The sequence below is a fragment of the Hyperoodon ampullatus genome, assembly GCF_949752795.1.
Source record: "Hyperoodon ampullatus genome assembly, chromosome: 15".
Taxonomy (NCBI): Eukaryota; Metazoa; Chordata; class Mammalia; order Artiodactyla; family Ziphiidae; genus Hyperoodon; species Hyperoodon ampullatus.
Genome location: NC_136928.1, coordinates 35,082,832 through 35,108,035, shown reverse-complemented (window position 1 = coordinate 35,108,035; position 25,204 = coordinate 35,082,832).

Below are 25,204 nucleotides of genomic sequence, written 5' to 3'. Positions count from 1 at the left end.
GTTGTTGGTGCTATTAAAACCAAGACACATTTCCTTGTGTGTAGTGATTAAAATCTGTTAAGCCTCCATTAAAAAAATCTCTGCCCTCCCTCCCCCAACCCCCATCCCCCATCCCTGCTCCCTCGCCTTGTAAGAGACCTGCATGTACAAAACTAAAAGTAGATGGGTGAGGTGAGTTTGTGATGTACAGTATTTTCCCCACTCGGAGCATTTTTCAAGACTCTTTTGAGGTTTTAAGATTCAAACACTATGTAAGAAGAGTTATTGTTTGAACTACCTAACAATCACCCCGACTTCTTTTAGACTTTAGTTAGCCTGTAAGTAAAATGAGCATCTTTAACTTTTCCACGGGGCACTGAAGAACGAGTTCTTACTCATAGATGCTTTCAGGTCCTCAGACACCAGGTGCGGTGGAAGAGCAAGCGTATCCATCAATTAGAGAGCTCTTCTGGACCTCAGTTTACCCACTTACAGGAACGGGCTTATTAACGTGTTTCGTAGGGGCCCCGGAGGTGTAATTAATTAGTGTTTTTAAGTGCTCCGAGATCTAGAGATGAAAGAAAACGCGAAGGGCACGCAAAGATGATGGCAATAATCGTAACAAAAAAAAGAATGACTAACTTGGGAGTCTGTATTATGTAAGGAAGGAAGGAAGAAGTTATCAGATTCGCACAAACAAAAGCCCACCACCCCCTTTGTTTCTCTTTTTTCTGTCTTGCTCCCCGCCCCCGCGGAGCTCCCCTCCAGCAGCTGGCGGCCCGGCGCGGGGCGTAGGGCGCGGGGCTCGGACTTGGCCGCCGCGCGCCCGCACTCAGGCGGAGGGGGAGGGGGCGCCCGCCGGCTCCTGACAAAGGCGCTTCCTCCTGCGAGAGCGCGGGATGCAGGCGCCGCAAACTCCTCTCTCGGCCGCCTCCGGCGCGGGGGCGCGCAGGCGGGCGGGGAGAGCCGGCCGGCCGCCGGGGGAAGCCGCCGAGGAAGTTGCGCGCCCGCCTGGCCCGCATCCCTCGGTGGCCCCGCCGCGACCCCTACCGCGGCACGCCGCGGCCACACTCACCGGACAATTACTGGTGGCCGGAATCCCAGCACTGCCCCGAGACCCGGAGCGAGGAGGGTGAAGGGTGCGTGCGCGAGGAGCACGAGCAGACAGCCCGGCGTTCCACCGCAGCCTTCCTCGCCTGCCGGCCGAGCCCGGCGAGAGGAAGTTGGCCGCGGAGCCGAGCGCTGGAGAAGCCGCGAGCGGAGGGAAAGCCGTGGGGTCCGCTTTGTGATGCGCTCCCGGAGGACTCGAGGCAAATCCGAACGCGCGGCGCGGCTTGTGCTGCTGCTGGAGGCGTCGGCGGCGGCGGCGCCCCCCGACGGTCCCTCCGCCTCACACCGCCTCTGGGTCACTGACACACTCTCGGAGGGAGGGGAGGGGACTAGTTGGAGGGCGGGGCCGGAGGGAGGGGACGGGGCAGGGCCACAGCGGGAGGCGGCGCCGCGGCGCCGAGTGGTCTCTTGGGAGTTGTAGTTCTCTGACTGAAGAAAAAAGGTGTACCTTCCTGGCTCGCTCTGCACTGCGCATGCTCGAGGGGAGAGGCTCGGCCCCGCTGTTACTATGCTCACCGACACACCAAGGAAGGCAACGTGTTCATTTTTGCTCCTGGCTGAACAAGGCCCTCCTTGTATTATGGTGCTGTTAGGGATCCCCCTCTTCGCTAGTCTTTCTTACTTCGCTCCACCTCCAACTCCTACCCTCACCACTGATAAGTGCCCAGTGAAATCTGACTTCCTCACCATATCTGGGTCTTCCCTGCTGCTTAATTTTATCCCATGAATTCGGAATCACGAATACCCACTTCCCTCCGTTCCCTCAGGCGAATCCTCTCTGCCTTAAATTCAAGGGTTTCTTTGCTTGTTTTTGTTTTTTTTAACCTAAGACTTGTAGAAAGGTAGTTGCTTCCAATAACTTAACAGTTAATTAGGTTACAAAACGGTTAGAAACATTGCCACTGTCAGATTCGGTAGTTCATTTCTTCGCTCAATTAGTCACATCTAACTTTAAGGCCAGTAAAGGTAAAGCTCGGGATTAAGATCGCTGTATCTTACTTGATCAGTGCAAAATAATCCAGATTTCTAAAATTTTAAGGCCTACAATTTTTAAGAAATACAAATTTCATAAAGTAGAAGTTTAAAAGATAAGTGGAAATTTGAACATTGTTTACGGTATATACATTGGCCAACTTTCATTTGGCAATAAGATTAATCTGAACCAAGGTCTGAGTATACTGTTGGGCTCATCAGCTAAGTCGACACCCACACAGGGCACCCAGGTGTGAATAGGTGGTGGAGGAGAGTGGTGAAAGGCAGGACATGTTACTGGATCTCCAGAGGACTATAGGCAACCTGTCCCAAGCTCTTTTGTTTTCCTTCTCTGCCTACCTAGAACCCCAAATTCTGGAAGAAAAAGATTAATGCTTAGAAATCAGAAACACAGGAAAAGTTAAGGTTTTCGGATAGAGTTTCGAGATCAAGTATCCTTATGTTTGCAGACCACAAAATTATTCATTCAAAAAACATTTATTGAGTATATACTATGTCTCAGGCACTTTATTAGGTCCCAGAAATAGAGATACAGGAATGTAAAAGAAGGATTTATTATTTTTCAAAGTGCTTACTGTGCAGAGGAGGAGCCAGGTAAATAAACAAACTCAGTGTGATAAATACTTTAGTAGGAAAGTACACTAGGTGCCTTGACACAGTTACCCCAGGCTCAGGCAGGGTCAGGAAATGCTTCAAAGAACATTTAAACTTGAGGATGACTAGGAGTTAGTGTGTTTGTGTGCTTTGGTGGAGGAAGTAGAAGGGAGAAGTGAGTGAGAGCATTGGGAACATAGGTTAGGGTTACGGTTAGGGCAGCAAGAGTAAAGTGCTAGAGGCGTGAGATCAAAGAGTATTTTGGTTCAGCAAAGAGTTCAGCATTGCCTGTGGCAGGATGGGGTTGAAGGGAGTGGCAAAAGGAGACGCGAGAAGGTAAAGGAGACAGATCATGAAGAATCTTGTACAATATGCAAAGAATGTAGAGTCTTTTCTAGAAGCAAGGGAAAGCCATGCCAGGATTGGAAGCAGATGAAATTTTGGTAAGGTATACACTTTAGAAATGCATTTTATGCATTTTAAAAAAGATGAGAGCCTGAATTGGCACTGGCACTGGCAGGAGACAGAACTGAGGGAAATCAGACACTATTTAAGGAATAGAATTACTAGAACCTAGTGAGTAAATTGCCTGTGTTTGGGGGTGAAGGGTGAAGGAAAGTTATCAATTATGATTCTTTGGGTTGCAAGCAGCAAAAAACTCAACTCTAACTGGCTTAACCAATAAACCAATATTGACCTGTCTAGATAGAAAGTCCAGTGAAAAGATGGGCTACAGGGCTGAATGATTCAACAGCTCAGTGATGTCATTAAGGACACGTTTCTTTCTTGTTTCACTGCTTTTCTTTCCTTAGTATTGGCTTTACAGTTGCCAACAATTCTTATGGCTGTGAGTTTCACCATCTAGGTCCAAGAAGAGAAGAAGAGCGAGTATTTAGGAAAACTCTTTTAGAAAGGAGAGAAAACTTTCCCAGAAGCCTCAAGAATTGATTCATGGCGGCCAGGGGATGGCATGAGGCTAGTTATCTTAGGATAAAGACATATGCCCTGCCTCTAGGTCCAAAGCTGTGATGACAAGGTGTGGATATCCCAATGAAAATTGAGGTGATTACCTAGAAAAAGAAGAATGGAGGCTAAGAAGGGGAGAACCACAATACCTACTACAAGGAAGGAGAAAGATGATGACTCACAGATGTTTGGCTTGTATGATTATGAGGTAGTGATGCCATTCACTGAGTTAGGGAATACAAGACATTGAGTAGATTTTGAGGGGGAATTTGATGAGCTCATTTTGGATATGCTGAGTTTGAGATGGCTCTGAATCTAGGTGGAGAAGTGGAGTGGGCAGTTATACATATGAATCTAGTGCTCTGAAGAGAAATCTGAACAGCAGAAGATATAATCGGAGTATACCATCATATAGACGGTAACTGAAATTTTGGGAGCAGATGAGATCAGCCAGGGAGAGAATGCACAGCAGAAAAGGAGGAGCCAATAATAGCATCAAGGTATCTTCATGCTCTTCCTGCCTACGTCTTAAGTGCTGGGAACATCAGCACTTAAAGAGTAGGCAGGAAGAGCATGAAGATGCGTTGGAACTAGCAAGAGAACTAGGACATATTACAAAGTAGGAAAATGTAATCTATTACATTTTCAGGAAAAAAAACTCAATAAACAAAGCCAAAAATGACAGAGGTGGTAGCATTAGCAGTCAAAATATTAAAACAATTACTATAAATATGTTCTATATGCTGAAAGAGAGAAATTAAAGACATAAAAATGGAATTTCTAGAGATTAAAATTGCAACTTTTGAAATAAAATATTCACTGGATCAGATTAACCCTCAGAAGTAGATTAGGCACTCATAAGAAAAGACGAGTAAACTTGAAGACATAACAGTAGAATCTAGCCAAAATAAAGCACACGAAGAACAAAAACCAAAAAGAAAAAACCAGAGAGCCTTGGTGATCTATGGGATAATACCAAATATTCTAATATATGTGTAACTGGAGTTCCACATGAGAGGAGGGTGAGAGGGGTGATAGAAAAATTATTAGTAATATGGCTGAAGGTATTTTCAAATTTGATGAAAATTATAAACCCAGAGACTCAAGAAGCTCAGTAAGCCCTCAGCAGGATAAACACACACATTCCCACATGCTCACAAAAACCACTGCAAAAGACATCCTTAAATTGTTGAAAACTAGTGATAAGAAGAAAAGATTAAAAGCAGCTGGTGGAAAAAAAGGTAGGTTATGTATAAGGAAACAAAGACAAAAATTCAGTAAACTTCTAATTAGAAACTATGCAAGTCAGAAGACAATGAAAGGGCATTTTTAAAGTGCTGAAAGAAAAAAAAGTCTGTCACATAGAATCCTATATTTAGAGAAGATATCTTTCAAAAATGAAGGCTAAAGAAAACAAAAGCTGAGAGAATGTTGCCAGCAGAACTGCATTACAAGAAATGTTAAAGCAACTTCTTTGGCATAAAAAACCAAAACCACATGGAAACTTGGATTTATGCTAAAGAATGAAAAGTGCCAGAAATGATAACTACATGAGTTAATATATAAAAGACTTTCCCCTCATTTAAAAAAATTTAAAAAGATAATTGACTATTTAAAGCAAAAATTATATAAGTAGAAGTAAAATGCTTGACCACATAAACTATCTGAACTCAAAGGATGGAAGCAGGAAATGGAATTATATCGTTAGAATTTACATTATACTATTATTTGAAGGTAAATTGTGATAAATTAAAAATGCATATTCTAAACCTTAGAACAGCCCTCAAAAATAAAATAATCAGGTAGAGCTAATAATAAACAGGTATAGATAATAATAGGTATAGCTAATAAAAACAGAAATATAGATGAAATCTGTGTCCCTAATGACCATGGAACTGACATACAGCTCTGGACTTTTCACCTCCTGACTTCTTTTAAGTGAAAGAGAAATAAACTTCTGTCTTGTTTAAAGCCATATTTATTTTGTAGTCTGTGTTATGTACAGCTGAACCTAATCAGAATAGCCAGAAGCCTAAAAGTAGTTTCATCAAGCGTATTTCCCAGAATCAGGCAGACCCGCACATTGCCCAGAATTTGGCCACATGGCCAATAACTTCAACACATGTTCTGGAGTTCATAATTGTCACTATAATTCCAAGGATAGTTCATCCTTTGTATGAACATCACTTACTATTAATTCTTCAGTTTTTCTTGAAGGAGAAGATACATGTAAATTGCTTAGCATAGTCCTTGGAATATAGTAAATGCTCAGTCAATATATGTTACTTTAAAACAGATCCACAATAATAAGATAGATGTACCACCTTTTAGACATATGGTGGGGTTTGTGCTCCAAAGTTAGGTGTAGAAAATCAAGGTGGCATTCACTTATATATCAAAATCTGTGAATCTCTTTTTTGAAATTGTATTTACCACACAGTTCTGTATAGTTCTTCAAAATCTGCAGTCCTTTGAACAGAGGACAGTTCAGTCATGGAAAGTGAGTGCACCTCTGATTACCATCTACTCAGTCCACATATCTAGTTTAATACCTTCATTTCCTTGACCGAAGTAGCTAATCTTTTGTTATCTGCAATTTCAAATTTGGTATATTCAGATATCTAGCCATTTCAGTAAGAAAGTGAATCCTAAGGGACTAACAAGTTGGATTATTTCTATCCCTTAAATTCTAAAAAGTTTTTCATCTTGGGAAGTTGCTCAGTAAATTTCAGCATTTCCTCTACTATATGACTATGTAAAAATCAACTAAAACTATGTTTCTACTCTCCCCCAAGCAAATAAAAATGGTATTTAGGATATGAACATAAGGAAAAATCACAATATTGGTACCTTTCTCTAAAACATCACGTGATAAATCTAATTTACTAGTAAATGATGCAGAGGAAATCGGACACACCAAACTTTTCTTATGACTTGAAAAAACGGCTGCAAACTTGCTTTTCTCCTTTTACTGGAAAATTTTAATTTCCTGCAAGTGAACATATCTTTTTATGTTTAGTCCAAATTTCTCTTATTTTATACTGACAAATGATTATATACTGTTAATTCATGTATGCTAAAAGTTATTTTTGTTGCTAAAAATCCAGGCAGGCTTCCCTTTGGGATCAGAAAAACCCTACACTGCATTTTGGACTGCATATCAGACTCTTGCTAAGATTCTTGGATTTGAGAGTAATAAAGTATGTGTGTGTGTGCTCATGCATGTGTGTGTGCATGTGTGTGTGTTCATTTCAATATTCAGATAATAAATAGGTTCTCTCTCAAAACTCCTACCTTCCAACATTCCTCCCCCAAATAAAATTATTCTCTCCTAATGTCCTCAAAGTCTCCAAATAGCTCATAGCCAACATGGAACATGTTCCTATTTTAAACCTGTGAATGGCACACAATTTGAAGGCCTGGGCTTTCACTCAAAAGATTTGTAGGCCCCAAATGCTGGCTCTGACATTTTAGATATATTTGGAAAATGTCAAAGACAAGCTAGTTAAGATTTTAATGTTTTAAAGGAGTATGCTTGTACACCAAAGAATGCAGCCTATATATTCTCAGTATTAGTCCAACCAACATGAGTGCCAGCAGTTATTTTGGAACTTTAAAAAATACTGAATAATGAGAGAAGTGGAAAACTCGTGAAGAGAAAATTTAGATTGTGTTTCCATCCCTATCGATTTATTTACTCATGGAATAATTACTTGTATTTTTGTACCTCAAATTTCATGCATTCATTCTTTTACCAAATACTTATTGAGCATCTACTATGGTGCCAGGCTACGGACACAAAGGTTAATTAGCCATGTTCCCAACCCTGAAAAAGCTTATAATCAAGTGAATAGATAAGTGCAATAAAATTTTATAGGCACTTTTCTAGAATGATATTTAGGGAATCGTGAGAATGTAGATGGGGGAATAATCAATTTTTCATGAGAATGCAGTCAGAAAACACTTGTAAGAGGAGTTGGTGGTTGAGCTGAGTCCTGAAAAATGAGAAGGTGTTCATCAGGTAAGCAAGGACATTTCAGTATAACTAGCACTTTAAGAAAAGACATGGAAAAATGAAATAGCAGGGCCTATTTAGAGAACTACAAGCTGTTCAATATGGCCAGATCATAGGGTGTGACATGGGCACCCTGAATGTTGAGGTTGGGGGAATTTTCTGGGATCAGATCATGAAAGTCATTGTATGCCACACCACGCCATGCCGAGAAGTTTGGCAATGAGGAACTGTTGAAAGATTTTAAACAGAGGAGTGACATAAATCATATTTATCTTTGAGCATGGTGATCAGTTAAGAGAATATGCAATAATTCAGGTGAGAAATGATGGACAAACTAAATATCTATGGAGCATGAAAATAAGAGAACAGATACCAAAGACATTTAAGAGGCAGACTGAACAGGACTTGATTGCTGATTGGATGTGGGAGGTAAGAGGAAAAGGAGGGAAGGATAAGGTGGAGGTTTCTGATTGTGTAACTGGGCATTACATATTGGAGCTATTCATTAGTACAGTGAACATTAGAGGAGAAGCAACTTTTTAGAGAAGAATAATGATGAATTTCATTTTGCACAGGTAAGCTTGAAGTGAATTCTATGATAACCAGGAAACATAAGATAAATATTTAGGACTCATCTTATCACTGAATCCAAGAATGTGGATAAGACCACCCAGGAAGAGTGTGTAGAGTAATGATGATGACAGTATTTAACATTTATTGCATTATTAAGATCTTATTTGTGCCAAGCAACTGCTGTATAATATTTCATTTAATCTTTGCTAACACCCTATGAGATAAGTGCTTGCAAAGGTTAATTTTACGTGTGAACTTCACTGGGCTAATAGAATGTCCAGATATTTGGTTAAACATTATTCTGGCTGATCTTTCAGCAGAAACTCTGCAAGCCAGAAGGGACTGGCAGAACATATTTAAAGTGATGAAGGAGAAAAACCTACAACCAAGATTACTCTACCCAGCAAGGATCTCATACAGATTAGATGGAGAAATTAAAACCTTTACAGACAAGCAAAAGCTGAGAGAGTTCAGCACCACCAAACCAGCTTTACAACAAATGCTAAACGAACTCCTCTAGGCAAGAAACACAAGAGAAGGAAAAGACCTACAATGAAAAACCCAAAACAATTAAGAAAATGGGAATAGGAACATACATATTGATAATTACCTTAAATGTAAATGGATTAAATGCTCCCACCAAAAGACACAGACTGGCTGAAAGGATATAAAAACAAGACCCATATATATGCTGTCTACAAGAGACCCACTTCAGACCTGGGACACATACAGACTGAAAGTGAGGGGATGGAAAAAGATATTCCATGCAAATGGAAATCAAAAGAAAGCTGGAGTAGCAATTCTCATATCAGACAAAATAGACTTTAAAATAAAGACTATTATAAGAGACAAAGAAGGACACTACATAACGATCAAGGGATCAATCCAAGAAGAAGATAAAACAATTGTAAATATTAATGCACCCAACATAGGAGCACCTCAATACATAGGCAAATGCTAACAGCCATAAAAGGGGAAATTGACAGTAACACATTCATAGTAGGGGACTTTAACACCCCACTTTCACCAACGGACAGATCATCCAAAATGAAAATAAATAAGGAAACACAAGCTTTAAATGACACATTAAACAAGATGGACTTAATTGATATTTAGAGGACATTCCATCCAAAAACAACAGAATACACATTTTTCTCAAGTGCTCATGGAACATTCTCCAGGATAGATCATATCTTGGGTCACAAATCTAGCCTTGGTAAATTTAAGAAAATTGAAATCGTATCAAGTATCTTTTCCGACCACAACGCTATGAGACTAGATATCAATTATAGGAAAAGATCTGTAAAACATACAAACACATGGAGGCTAAACAATACACTACTTAATAACGAAGTGATCACTGAAGAAATCAAAAAGGAAATCAAAAAGTACCTAGAAACAAATGACCATGGAGACACGACGACCCAACACCTATGGGATGCAGCAAAAACAGTTCTAAGAGGGAAGTTTATAGCAATACAATCCCACCTTAAGAAACAGGAAACATCTCAAAACAACAACCTAACCTTGCACCGAAAGCAGTTAGAGAAAGAAGAACCAAAAAAAAAAACCAAATTTAGCAGAAGGAAAGAAATCATAAATATCAGATCAGAAATAAATGAAAAAGAAATGAAGGAAACGATAGCAAAGATCAATAAAACTAAAAGCTCGTTCTTTGAGAAGATAAACGAAATTGATAAGCCATTAGCCAGACTCAACAGGAAAAAAAGGGAGAAGATGCAAATCAATAGAATTAGAAATGAAAAAGGAGAAGTAACAACTGACACTGCAGAAATACAAAAGATCATGAGAGATTACTACAAGAAACTCTATGCCAATAAAATGGACAACCTGGAAGAAATGGACAAATTCTTAGAAATGCACAACCTGCCAAGACTGAATCAGGAAGAAATAGAAAATATAAACAGACCAATCACAAGCACTGAAATTGAAAGTGTGATTAAAAGTCTTCCAACAAACAAAAGCCCAGGACCAGATGGCTTCACAGGCAAATTGTATCAAACATTTAGAGAAGAGCTAACACCTATCCTTTTCAAACTCTTCCGAAATATAACAGAGGGAGGAACACTCCCAAACTCATTCTATGAGGCCACCATCACCCTGATACCAAAACTAGACAAAGATGTCACAAAGAAAGAAAACTACAGGCCAATATCACTGATGAACATAGATGCAAAAATCCTCAACAGAATACCAGCAAACAGAATCCAACAGCACATTAAAAGGATCATACACCATGATCAAGTGGGGTTTATTCCAGGAATGCAAGGATTCTTCAATATATGCAAATCAATCAACGTGATACACCATATTAACAAATTGAAGGAGAAAAACCATATGATCATCTCAATAGATGCAGAGAAAGCTTTTGACAAAATTCAACACCCATTTATGATAAAAACCCTGCAGAAAGTAGGCACAGAGGGAACTTTCCTCAACATAATAAAGGCCATGTATGACAAACCCACAGCCAACATCGTCCTCAATGGTGAAAAACTGAAAACATTTCAACTAAGATCAGGAAGAAGACGAGGTTGCCCACTCTTACCACTATTATTCAACATAGTTTTGGAAGTTCTAACCACAGCAATCAGAGAAGAAAAAGAAATAAAAGGAATCCAAATCGGAAAAGAAGAAGTAAAGCTGTCACTGTTTGCAGATGACATGATACTATACATAGAGAATCCTAAAGATGCTACCAGAAAACTACTAGAGCTAATCTATGAATTTGGTAAAGTAGCAGGATACAAAATTAATGCACAGAAATCTCTGGCATCCTTATACACTAATGATGAAAAATCTGAAAGTGAAATTAATAAAACACTCTCATTTACCACTGCAACAAAAAGCATAAAATATCTAGGAATAAACCTACCTATGGAGGCAAAAGACCTGTGTGCAGAAAATTATAAGACACTGATGAAAGAAATTAAAGATGATACAAATAGATGGAGAGATATACCATGTTCTTGGATTGGAATAATCAACATTGTGAAAATGACTTTACTACCCAAAGCAATCTACAGATTCAATGTAATCCCTATCAAACTACCAATGGCATTTTTCACAGAACTAGAACAAAAAATTTCACAATTTGTATGGAAACACATAAGACCCCGAATAGCCAAAGCAACCTTGAGAACAAAAAATGGAGCTGGAGGAATCAGGCTCCCTGACTTCAGACTATACTACAAAGCTACAGTAATCAAGACAGTATGGTGCTGGCACAAAAACAGAAATGTAGATCAATGGAACAGGATAGAAAGCCCAGAGATAAACCCACACACATATGGTCACCTTATCTTTGATAAAGGAGGCAAGAATATACAGTGGAGAAAAGACAGCCTCTTCAATAAGTGGTGCTGGGAAAACTGGACAGGGACATGTAAAAGTATGAAATTAGAACACTCCCTAACACCATACACAAAAATAAGCTCAAAATGGATTAAAGATCTAAATGTAAGGCCAGGCACTATCAAACTCTTAGAGGAAAACAAAGGCAGAACACTCTATGACATAAATCACAGCAAGATCCTTTTTGACCCACCTCCTAGAGAAATGGAAATAAAAACAAAAATAAACAAATGGGACCTAATGAAACTAAAAGCTTTTGCACAGCAAAGGAAACCATAAATAAGACCAAAAGACAACCCTCAGAATGGGAGAAAATATTTGCAAATGAAGCAACTGACAAAGGATTAATCTCCAAAATTTACAAGCAGCTCATGCAGCTCAATAACAAAAAAACAAACAACCCAATCCAAAAATGGGCAGAAGACCTAAATAGACATTTCTCCAAAGAAGATATACAGATTGCCAACAAACACATGAAAGAATGCTTAACATCATTAATCATTAGAGAAATGCAAATCAAAACTACAATGAGATATCATCTCACACCAGTCAGAATGGCCATCATCAAAAAATCTAGAAACAATAAATGCTGGAGAGGGTGTGGAGAAAAGGGAACACTCTTGCACTGTTGGTGGGAATGTAAAGTGATACAGCCACTATGGAGAAGAGTATGGAGGTTCCTTAAAAAACTACAAATAGAACCACCATACGACCCAGCAATTCCACTACTGGGCATATACCCTGAGAAAATCATATTTCAAAAAGAGTCATGTACCAAAATGTTCATTGCAGCTCTATTTACAATAGCCAGGATATGGAAGCAACCTAAGTGTCCATCAGCAGATGAATGGATAAAGAAGATGTGGCACATATATACAATAGAATATTACTCAGCCATAACAAGAAACGAAACTGAGTTATTTGTAGTGAGGTGCGTGGACCTAGAGTCTCTCATACAGAGTGAAGTAAGTCAGAAGGAGAAAAACAAATACCGTATGCTAACACATATATATGGAATCTAAGAAAAAAAATGTCATGAAGACCCTAGGGGTAAGACGGGAGTAAAGACACAGACCTACTAGAGCATGGACTTGAGGATATGGGGAGGAGGAAGGGTAAACTGTGACAAAGTGAGGGAGTGTCATGGACATATATACACTACCAAATGTAAAATAGATAGCTAGTGGGAAGCAGCCACATAGCACAGGGAAATCAGCTAGGTGGTTTGTGACCACCTAGAGGGGTGGGATAGGGAGGGTAGCAGGGAGGGAGGGAGACGCAAGAGGGAAGAGATATGGGAACATATGTATATGTATAACTGATTCACTTTGTTATAAAGCAGAAACTAACACACCCTTGTAAAGCAATTATACTCCATTAAAGATGTTAAAAAAATATATACATGTATATATTTGTAGTGTTTTTTTATTACTGTTTAGCTACATATGCATTTCGGTTGTTCTGTTGTTACTTCCTATTTTCCCTTATAATTAATTTTTTAAAACACCAAAAAAAAACCCCCACATTATTCTGGGTGTGTCTGTGAGGGTGTTTTTGCATCAGATTAACATTTTAATTGGTAGACTGAGTAAAGGTCCTAATCTTCTTTACATTAGGGCCCTCCCTAATGTGTGGGCCCCATCCAATCAGTTGAAGGCCAATTTGTATAGAACAAAAAGGCTGACCCTTCTGCAAATAAGGAGGCTTTTCCTTCTGCCTGACTGCCTTGAGCATGGACATTGAACTTTCCCTGCCTTTGAACTCAAACTGAAACATTGGCTCTTCCTGGGTCTTGAACCTGTCAGCTTTCAGACTGGAACTACACCATAAGCTCTCCTGGGTCTCCAGCTTGCTGACAGCACATCTTAGGACTTGTCAACTTCCATAATTGTGTAAGCCAAATCTCTTTGTGTGTGTGTGTGTGTATTATTGGTTCTGTTTCTCTGGAGAACCCTAACTAATACAATACTTTAACAGTTGAAGAAACCAGGGCTTACAGGCCTGAGGTTACTCAACTATACAAAATTGTGAATCTAGAATTCAAATCCAGGTTGTCTGAGCTGAGAGCTTGATCCTTGAGAACCAGGGAAAAAATCTTGAGGAATACCAACATTAAGTGCTGGCAAGAGGAAGAAAGAGACATTCATGAAGGAAATCGACGGAATAGCAGAGAAGTAGGAAGAAACCCATTATGCATTATCATGGACTCCAAAGGAGGAAAGTGTTTTAGAATGGGGGAGGTTGGGTAAGATGAAGTTTGAAAAAATCCATTGCATTTGGCAGCTAAGAGGTCCCTAGTGTCTTTTTCCAAAGCAGTATCTTTTGGAGTATTTCAATATTTACAGTGAAAGGATATAAGAAATTTAAAAATATTTTATGAAAAATTTTAATTTTCTTATTCAAGATTAAAAACCTGATAAAAGAAAAAAATAATAAAAGATTAGATCTGGGTCTAACCAACAAATTACTTATAGTTGAAAAACCAGTGCTTTATATATTCAGACCAGTTAAGGATTATCATTAATATATGATTCTAAATCTTTGAGATATTCCATTATTAATTTATTGACTTTATTAATAGATACATTACCGTGGAAAATATGTCTATAAGGTTGTAGATATCTTTTTCAGATAAGGTTTCATAGAAAAGGACAGTACCTCTGACTGTGATAGAGGAAATGGGAATCTTTTTGTAAAACAAAATACTCTTGCAAAAATACAGATGGTAAATGAGTGTTCTTTAAAACAAATTAAGATATTTTCTAAATCTAAGAGTTGACAAAACAAAACCAATGGATGTGACAATGTCCTTAATTGATTCTTCCCTGTTTTTCCTCCACTACCCCTTTCCTAGTTTCCATTGATCTGCTCACGTTTTCCTTATTTCCCCCCATTTTATCCTTCTCATAACATGGTTCCCAGTTAGTGGTGTCACCGATCTCTTAGGGGGCATTTAGAAATGTGTGTGGTCATTTTTTGTTTTTCACAATGACTGAGCATTGCTATTGGCATTTCATAGGCAGGGCCAGGATTACTGCACAGAGGAGAAATGTCTTACTCAAAATGCCAACTGCATTGACTGGTTAGGTGGTTATACATTCCATATCCATCATTCCAATGGTTACCCTTAGATTTTTAATAGGGTATACTTATTTAATCAACATTTTAAAGCAGCTCCCAAACAATACAAGGAATTCAGAAAGATTCTGATCATAGCCTGCCTGTCCCACCTTCCATATTATTGTTTTTAGTACTACCTTGTTCTTAACTCCCTAAAAGTCAGCTGTCATTGTTATTTTATTTTTTTTACAATAAATGCTTATTTATATTTATGTGCCTACATTCTCACCAACCTCTATTTTCTGTCACTTTCATTTTAGCTATTCTAGTGAGTATGTAGAATCCACTGTGTTTTTTATTTCCATTTTCCTGATGGTTAATGAAGTTGAGCAACTTTTTATAAGAATATTGGCCATTTGGGAATCCTTTCTTTGAAGAGTTTAAGTTAAAATCTTGCCCATTTTCCTATTATAATTTCTTTTTATTATTAATAGAAGTTCTTTATATATTCTAGTTATAAGTCCTTTATCATATATACATTTGTATATTGTATACATATATATGTATATAATATTTTTACTACCTGGACTAGTTTTTATGAAAGTTTCTCAACTTGAGAGTCTCTTATCACCAAGGTAGTATAAATCCAGACCCTATAGTCACCAATTATGGAGCTCTGGGTTTAGATTTCTCCAAGGAGAATTGTTTTTCTCTACTCAGAGCTCAGAATAGAAAACAAACTGCTTGCTACTTGTCTAGTCCGGTAGATAAAACTTTTCTAGCTCCTTTTCACTGATTGTGCAGCTATTTAGAAGTCCTGGCATTAGCAGGAGTCCCAGTTCTAACCTTTGCACTGCAGGTGGGAGGGCACATCTCCTGTCCCCATGTGGGCATTGAAACCCTGGACCCCAGCCCCTCAGGCCTAGATTCAGGTCTCTGACTTTGAGTCCCCTCCCCCTGACACAACATTTTTTTTTCTGGCAGCAGGGATTTCTCTTTCTTTCTCTCAAGCCTCATTTTTGTTTCTGTTGTTATATTCACCCAGCATGTCTATATATTTGTATCAGAAAAGGTGGCTCCAATTAGCTCAGTCTGCCATGATAGAGGAACCTATTTTTCACTCTTTTTGAAAACTGTTTCAAATACTTAGCCATATACCATTACTTTTAAGAACACATCCAGGGCTTCCCTGGTGGCGCAGTGGTTGAGAGTCCGCCTGCCAATGCAGGGTATGTGGGTTCGTGCCCCGGTCCGGGAGGATACCACATGCCACGGAGCGGCTGGGCCCGTGAGCCAGGGCCGCTGAGCCTGCGCGTCCGAAGCCTGTGCTCCGCAACGCGAGAGGCCACAACAGTGAGAGGCCCGCGTAACGCAAAAAAAAAAAAAAAAAAAAAAGAACACATCCAACTTTCTAAAATACTACTTCATTAGTATTCAAGTAAAAAAGAAACACGTTGACTGTTAAGCATTACAGTCTCAGGTGGTAGTACAGAAACTCTTGTTACATGGTTAGGGAATACTGGGAAGCCAGGGTAGGGTGGGGAGAGGGTTTTGGGTAAAGAATCATATTTAAATTTGGTAAGTTATAGGACTATAAGCTCACGATACTCACTTTAATTCTCCCTATTTCATCCTCGCAGCTAGGTAGGTGCCCCATAACCCAATCTTCCTTGTTTGTTTCCTCTAGTCCTCTGAGTTACTTTAATAAGCAGCAAGTTACTCCTTAAACTCCTCAGTTTTTTTTGGTTTCTGTTTCTGTGTTTTTTTGTTTTAATCTCTTTGTAGACTTAAGTACAGGAATCCTGGACTTTGCCAATAGAAATTTCCTATTTGAGTTCTGCCCCTCTGAGGATTGATTCTTCACAACTACCTCTCTTGAACTGGTACTTCTTTAATATTTTCTCACATAATTCCCCCATGCACTTTCACATCCTGCCTTAATCATCTGTGTCTCCTCCTGCTTGTCCTGCCTCCACAGTTACCTCTCAGAGCTCAGTTTCTTCACAACCCCACCCCACTGTGTCACCATGCAAAGCTCCCAGCCTCCCAACCTGAGTCACCATACGCCCCCTTCTAGTGTTACCAGCCCAGGCTCCTGTCCCCAATCTACCCCGTCTCTTCTCAGATAGAATCAGCATTGCACATTAGTAGAGATACAGTTCCATCCATTTGACTAGACTTAGCCAGCCTGGAGTTTTTCAATTTATGGGAGTACTTTTTAAAAAATGTAGTACTTGGAAATCTTTTTATTACAGAAAATTTCAAATATACAGAATGACAGAGAATAGTCTAATGAACCCCATGTACCCATCATCCAGCTTCAACAATTTTCAACTCCTGGTCAATCTTGTTTTATCTCTACCTCTACCACACCCACTGGTTTATTTCAAAACAAATCCCAGATGCCATATAATTTCATCTGTATTTCCATATATGTCTCTTAAAAAGTGGGATTCTTTATTTTAAGAACATAACTATAATGCAATTATCACACCTAAAAATACCCTCTCTTGAATATTTCCTTAATATCCTCAAATATCCAGACAGTTTTTATGAACTGAGATCCAAAAAAGAATATACATGCCATTGGTTGTTATATCTCTTAAGTTTCTCTCTATTAAAAACAAACAAACAAAAAACCTTTGTGTTATGGAAATTTCCAAACATATACAAAGTAAGCAGTATAATATACGTACTCAACACCCAGCTTCAACAATGATCAACAGTCTGTCATTCTTGTATCATCTATACCTCCACCTACTCTCCAATTTCCATTCAATTATTTTTTACAGTCTTTTGAGGTAAAATGTGCATGTATTTAAATATACAAATCCTAGTTGTACAATTTTGACAAATGGATATATGTATGTAACCCAAACCTCTGTCATCACACAGGACATTTCCCTCTCCCTAGATGGTTCCCCTGCACCTCTTACCTCCTCACTGGCAATCACAACTTTGATTGTTTTAAGCCTTAGATTAGTGCCTGTTCTAGAAATTTATACTATTTTATGTTCAGTTTCCTCTCAGTATAATGCCTGTGAAATTCATCCTTGTTGTTGGATCAATCTGTTTCTTATAATTGCTATCACTATTACATATGTTTATCTTTTCTCCTGTTGATGACATTTGGTTAATGCAAGGTTTTGGCTAATGAGAATAAAGCTGCTAAGAACATTATTATATAAAACTACCAGTGATTATTAAGTCTCTTTTAAGCTCCAGGTTGTGTGTGTGTGTATGTGCATGCGTGCGTGTGTGTGTGTATGGCAGTTGTTAGTTGCTGAAGAATCCAGGTAATTTGTCCAGTAGAATCTCTCGTCTGGATTCTGCTGATTGCATCCACATATATTTCACATATTCCTCTGTCCTTTGCATTTTCTGAAAATTAGTAGTTAGATCTAGAGGCATAATCAGATTCAGGTTCAATTTTGTCAAGACTATCAAAGGGGGTGCTGTGCACTTCCATTAGAAGATTCGTAGTGATTGATGTTCTTTTATTTGCCACTGTAACTCTGGGATAGATTTCTAGAAATACAACTGTTGGATCAAAAGATAAATGTATGTATAACATCGCTAGATTTAACTTACAGGACTTTTCAGGGGCTTATACACTGTAATATGCTGTTTAGTGAGGTATTAGCCAGTTGCAGTAATTTTACTACATGGAAACACAAACACACACACACACACATACACCATTGAATCTCATTACTGGTAATAGTTATGTTTGATAAAGTCACTGTGAACACTGAACTAACAAATACTGAATGATTGCTCTTAGAGGAAATATAAGGTTAAGTTCTTGCGAGTGTCCGGTCCCAACATTTTAGTCAACTGATCAGTACACAACCATGTTTTATGTGTACTTCTGTTTAAAGACACATTATTTAATATGTACTGTTGATTCATTAACATTGAACTCACAGTCAACAGCACTACAACTCATGCCGAATGAAGCTTGTACTAACACATATTTTCTCCAAAGGCAACATCACAGTTTTCTTGCACTTAGGAACACTAGACAGCACCTCAGCACTACATTTGTGGGCTGTTTTAGACATTGAAATCACCAACGAAAAGCATGAAAATGTGAAAAATTTGTCACTAAATGGACCACAAAAAGGACACTTGTTGACAGTGTGAGAGTTGAAACAAGAAGGCAGAGCATTGCCTTTCTCAGTTTCAGGTAGTAATGTGAGCACAGGTGACTCAAATTTTGGCTGTTCTTCATACGTTCATGAATGATCTGCAAATCACTATGAGTATTGGATTGGGGGTTACAAGTAAATTTTAGTGAGTAAGCAAATTCACAAATATGTACTCCACGAATAATAAGGATCAACTGTATATATAAAACAGGATTCTCCTCTCTTCCGAATCCCCAGAATTTGGGCAGATAAAAGAAGAATAAATTTCCTATTTTCAGCAAACTTGATGGGACTATATTCCCATGAGTCTTAGGCTTGATTTGGTGTCCCACCCCCAAATATGTGTAGATTTAAGGGTTATCATGACTCACTGTCATAGGAGAAGATGTAAGTATATTGGGTTTTAGATATGCTGATATTTTTACTAAAAAAGAATCCTATCTAGGTGACAAAAAAATATCATATGTAGAGGTAGAAATGGCATGAGGTCTAGAAAGATAAATATAAAAGTGTCTAAAAAACTAGCTAAATATATGACTTAAAAAAAGAGAAGACTGAGAATTGAGTACTTAATTAAGGCAAAAAATCTAGTTCTAAGATATTTCAATGAAGCTGAAATGAGAGACATACTACCTAATGAGGATGTCTGGTGACTAGAAGAATCACTACTAGATCTACTACTAGAAGTAGCGGTGGGGCACAAACAGAAAAGACTTTGCCTTGCCGATGAAAAGGAAAACAATTCTGACTTGGACTTGAGGGTATATGTATGGGAAACTTTAGTAAGAATAGACCAAGTGACTGCAGAACATATATGGGTAAAGGAAACTGTCTCAACATGGGCATGAACCTTAGAGAACAATTTGTTATAAATCTGATTGATTAACTTAGTGGCATTAGATTAGTACAATAAATAAAACTGTATGCCTGTGATTTACATGTTGAGATAGATTTTATTCCTCCCAAGACCTCTATAAATTGTAGTCATATGTTTTGTTTTCTACTTCACATACTAAGCCAATGCTGGAGTGAAGAACACTTCCCGGGATACTACAGGGGATACAGCATATTCTCCAAACATTACCATAACAATTACCCTTTCCCACCTCTATGCACTAGTACCATTTTGGGGGGAGGTGACAACACTCCCAAGAAAATACACCACTAGACTTTTGCTTTGGTCTCATCCTTAAAATTTCCCTCCAGGTCAGATATCCAGACTAAGGCATTTCTTCGAGTCAAGTCCCAGAGACACTCCTAGTGCTATCTTGCTACCCTTGACCACAACACTTGTATCCCTACGTCAGAGACTCCAGTTTCCTTCCCAACCTCAACCAGGATTCCCGTAAAACTCTCCCATAATTCCCTCTCTTACACACTCTCATGATAGCCTGTCCTAAGTTGTGGTTTGTTAGCCTGGGTCTCCCTTTGTTTATTGGACATCTTGCTTGCACTCACTGGTTTCTAGCTGGATTTAAGAATTTCAGGGACTATATCTGGGAAATGAAAAAAATAATCCCTTGATATAGAGGGGAAAATGGTGCTGAAAAAGTCCACCAGTAGTATATACTTTTAAAGAAAGCAACTTGGCTAATAAGATTATCATTACTATGACAGACACCTACATTTTAGTTTCTGACTGGCCAGATTTCACAATATTTAGGAAAATTGTGAAAAGTAATTCTTACCTCCCAGAAGACTAGAATTCAAGAAAGCTCTGTCACTCAGAAGTAGTTTTACTGATTGAGAAGAATAAATTCAGTAAAAAAAACTCAGTGAAAACCTTGTCTGTACACATAAAGTAGTAGGACTGATATAAAATAAGAAAATAAGCCCTTTTGTAATTGTAGGTTCAGTTTGAACTATTGTTTACTCCATTTCTAAATTTCATTGTTCATTTAGAACCCTAGATAACACTTATGAGATTATTTTGCTATCCAGAGCAATTTGCTATCCACTCCTCAACCACAGCTATTACCCCCTCATCAATTCCAAATTCCAACAGATAATACACTGGAGGGTTAGACTGGGCTAGGGGTTGCTGACAACTAGGTGATATGTAATAAGAAAATCAGAATAGGTCAAATCACTCTGAAGACAGATCCTCATGTAAAGCTGTGAGAGTCACAAAGGGCCTGATTAGTGACCCTGTCACTAATTTGGAGTCAGATCTGAGGTTTGGGAATGGTCTTCACTGGCAGTCACTGTTGCCTCTCACCTTCCCCCTTGGAAAAATATCTGCTATGTTGCAATCACTGAGCAAATGCCAAATGCCTTCTGGGATGTTCTGATCCTGCCAGGAATACCCTGTCCCTCAAGCTCTCATCTGCTCCGTGGGAAAGTTTTTGAATTTCCAGTCTCTAGCCTGCTGCACCTAGATCCTGGGCAACCAAACCTAACAAGTGTGTGGTTCAAGTGGTCCCTTCAATCTCATGGGTAACCAAACATGTCCAGGGAACAGAAGAGAATTATCACATTGATGATAACTTGTGCCTGTTTAGAGCTTATGTGTAACTCTTAACACAGAGGGAAGAAATTGCCATTAGAATTCTGCTGATATATATATATATATATATATATTTTTTTTTTTTTTGCTGTACGCGGGCGTCTCACTGTTGTGGCCTCTCCCATTGCAGAGCACAGGCTCCGGACGCGCAGGCTCAGCGGCCATGGCTCACGGGCTCAGCTGCTCCGCGGCATGTGGGATCCTCCCGGACTGGGGCACGAACCCGTGTCCCCTGCAATGGCAGGCAGACTCTCAACCACTGCGCCACCAGGGAAGCCCAAGAATTCTGCTGATATTGATACTGATATTACGATCAAGAGTCGAATTATGTCTTGATTGATAAGCATAAGAAGGAACACAGTAAAAACCTTGTTTTATAGGTATAGTGAGATTGATACAAAATAAGAAATAATCCCTTTCATAACTTGAGGTTCACTTGAAACTTCTGTTTATTCAATTTCTAGATTTAATTGAACCATGAGTATATACCACTTAAGCGATTATTTTGCTCTCCTAAACAATGTTACTAGTCACTCCTCAACAATAGCCATCTACCCTCATTTTTTACTCTCCATTTCCAAATTCCAACGGATTATTCAACTAGAGGATTAGATGGAGCTAAGAACTGAAGACACATAGGTGATACTTAAACACAAAGAAATGGAATACATAATGTAAATATCTGACAGTTCTATTCAATTATGAGACGTGTTTGGTGTTAAGATTTAGAAATACAACTGCTGTGAATTTTTACTGATGACATGCTGAATTGTGGTCTTGGTTATTGACACGGTTGGCCATGTGAATAAAAGGCAAACATTTATATGTGACAACACAGGCAAACTGGTTAGCTTATAAGAAACTTCAAATCTATCTCTATAAATAAAACAGAGAAAATGGATTAAAATAACATAGTAAGAAAAAAAGATAAGTTATCTCACAGTCCTATATGGTAAAAATTCCAATTATCTTGAGATCATTTATCTAGCAATCAAAATAGGACCCACTAACCCAGAGGTAAGAATAAAACTTCTGAGCTGCTAGAAAAAGAAAGAAAGGAAAAGAAAAGAAAAAAAGGTTTAAAAAGCTATACTAGGGCTTCCCTGGTGGCACAGTGGTTAAGAATCCACCTGCCAATGCAGCAGACATGGGTTCAAGCCCTGGTCTGGGAAGATCCCACATGCCATGGAGAAACTAAGCCTGTGCATCACAACTACTGAAGCCCGCGTGCCTAGAGCCTGTGCTCTGCAACAAGAGAAGCCACCGCAATGAGAAGCCCACCCACCGCAATGAAGAGTAGACCCTGCTCGCCACAACTAGAGAAAGCCTGTGTGCAGCAACGAAGACCCAATGCAGCCAAAAATAAATAAATTTATTTTTTTAAAAAAAGCTATACTAAAGCTCACAAACTTTATTAGTAGAAATTGGTCTAATACTTAAGCTCACTTAAATAAACTTGATTATTTCATTTCTGGGGCCACAGAAGATTAGAAACAATAAATTGTTTTTTTCTCCAGTCATTACAGACCCTTATATTTATTGTGTATTTACTATGTGGGAGGGATAGTTACAGAAATAGCTAATTCGATCCTATGAGGTATGTACTATGAGTCCCCTCATTTCACAGACAAGGAAACTGAGGTAGAGAGAGGTTGATAAACTCGCCCAAGAACACACAGTAGAAGTGGATAGGGTCAGGAGTCAAACACAGGTATTTTACCAGAGACCACACCGTCAGGTATTCGTGGCAGAGATACAGTGATGAACAGGTCTGAGGAGCTTCCTGCTGTCACAGTCTACAAGCGACAAGGAAATGCAAGAGAAGAGAGATGGCAGGAGCAAGAACTGACACACAGCAGAACAAGGAAGGAGGTTGAGGGTTGGCGAGTACCAGACCCTTTACAGTTATTATTTAACTCTCTCTTTGCAACCATTCTGCAAGTTAGCATAAGCACTTTGCTGATGAAGAAACTGAAGCTGTAAAGAGTTAAATAAATTTCCCCAAATTGTATTACTAGTCAAGAGTGGACCTATGGTTGGAAGCTTAATTTCTTTCTCCTACACGTCACTACTCAAACACAAGCTCATAGTCAGCGTTTCAGCCTAGACCACTCTGTATGAAAGGAAACAGCCCTGAACACACTACATCAGCCTGTGAGGGCCTTGGGTAATGCATTAAATGGTTAAGTGTAAAAATGGTACAATAATGAATGTGTAAAATCAAGACCTGAATAATAAACAACCAGTTACATCATGTTGATTACTCTCTGTCTAAGAAAATGTATAGCATATTTTTTAAAATCTAAAAATAAACATGGTGAAAATAAAACTAATTTGTGGATTTAAAGAAATGAGCTTCGAGTATCTGGAAAATTTTTGGAATATTTCTTTTCTAATGAAACCAGATAAAGTTTTCTATATTGGGAAATAGTACAAATAGGCATATTAAATAAAGGCTAACACAATTTTGTGTCACAGGGCCCAACAAAAATAGTCCCAACACTTTAATACCAGGTTGGATTATGTGTTAATACTGAATCAGGCAGCATCTAAAAAGTGTTTCTACAAGTTATGAGAGATTATAATTTATCAGGAATTCAAGCTATTAGGAAGGTAAAATAATTGAATATCCCCCCATACCATACTTTGCTGAGCAAAAAAGGACACCAGGTATTTTTCAAAGACTTCTGAACTTAAAATTCAGGTATTCAGTGCCAAGTAAACAAAGGGTTTACATTAAAGAACAATATACATGGCATGTCTTAAATTCAATGTTTATCTATGTTTCCTACACTTTCCCATGTACAGTGCTGTATTGATGATTGTCTCATAATGATAATCATGATCCACAATGTACCCTCTGAGCTATAAAAAGGCAAAAAAGCTAAAAACTACAGTCAACGTAATTTGGGAGTAATATATTTGTCTCTGTCTTTAAAAAAAATTAGCCAACCACTGCTTAACTCAGTGGTCCCCAACCTTTTTGGTATCAGGGACCGGTTTCATGGAAGACAATTTTTCCATGGATGAGGGGGGTTTCAGGTGGTAATGCGAGTGATGGGGAGCGATGGGGAGCAGCAGATGAAGCTTCGCTCGCTTGCCCATCACTCTCCTCCTGCTGTGCTACCCGGTTTGTAACAGGCTGCGGAGTGGTACTGGTCCACGGCCCCAGGATTGAGGACCCCTGGCTTAACTAACAGCTTTCAGATAACTCAAATCATTAGTTAGAAGACGTTATTCTCCAGCCTATTCAAGGGAGCATTTGAAAAAAAAAAATCATGGAAAGTAGTCCTAGAAATTCAAGAAAATCATGTTTTCACCTATTGCACATTAGTTGTATCAACCTGAATGCTCTTTTAAAGTCCCATGTCCTGCTTAGGTGTTTGGTGTATTTTTAATGAAAAAGTTTAATAATTTAAAAATAGCTCCTAAGAATTTTTCAGTTGGTTAATGATCATAGACAATTCAAAGAGACAAAAATACTATTTGTTACTGAATAGCTTTAACATTTTACTGTGTTGCAAGAAAACTATGTGTGGGAGATAATTACTTAATTTAGACCTATATATTTGTGCACTCAAAAGTGGCGCTTTAGGTCAATGACAAAAACATAATCATAAATAAAGGTTAAGTTCTGTTCAAGCCCTTTTGCTAATTGTGGGGGGTTTTCAAAAGAAATCAAATAAATTGATGTAGTTTAAAGTACAAGAGAAAGCAAAACATTTTCTTCCTGAGCTTTCACACAGTGGAAGATGTGTAGCTACAATTACTTTTTCTAAAATTTCCAAGACAGTTCCAATGTTAATATTACATTTTGAAACCATGTTAAGCCATTTGCATTGATTTTTTTTTTTTTTTTTTTTTTGTGGTACGTGGGCCTCT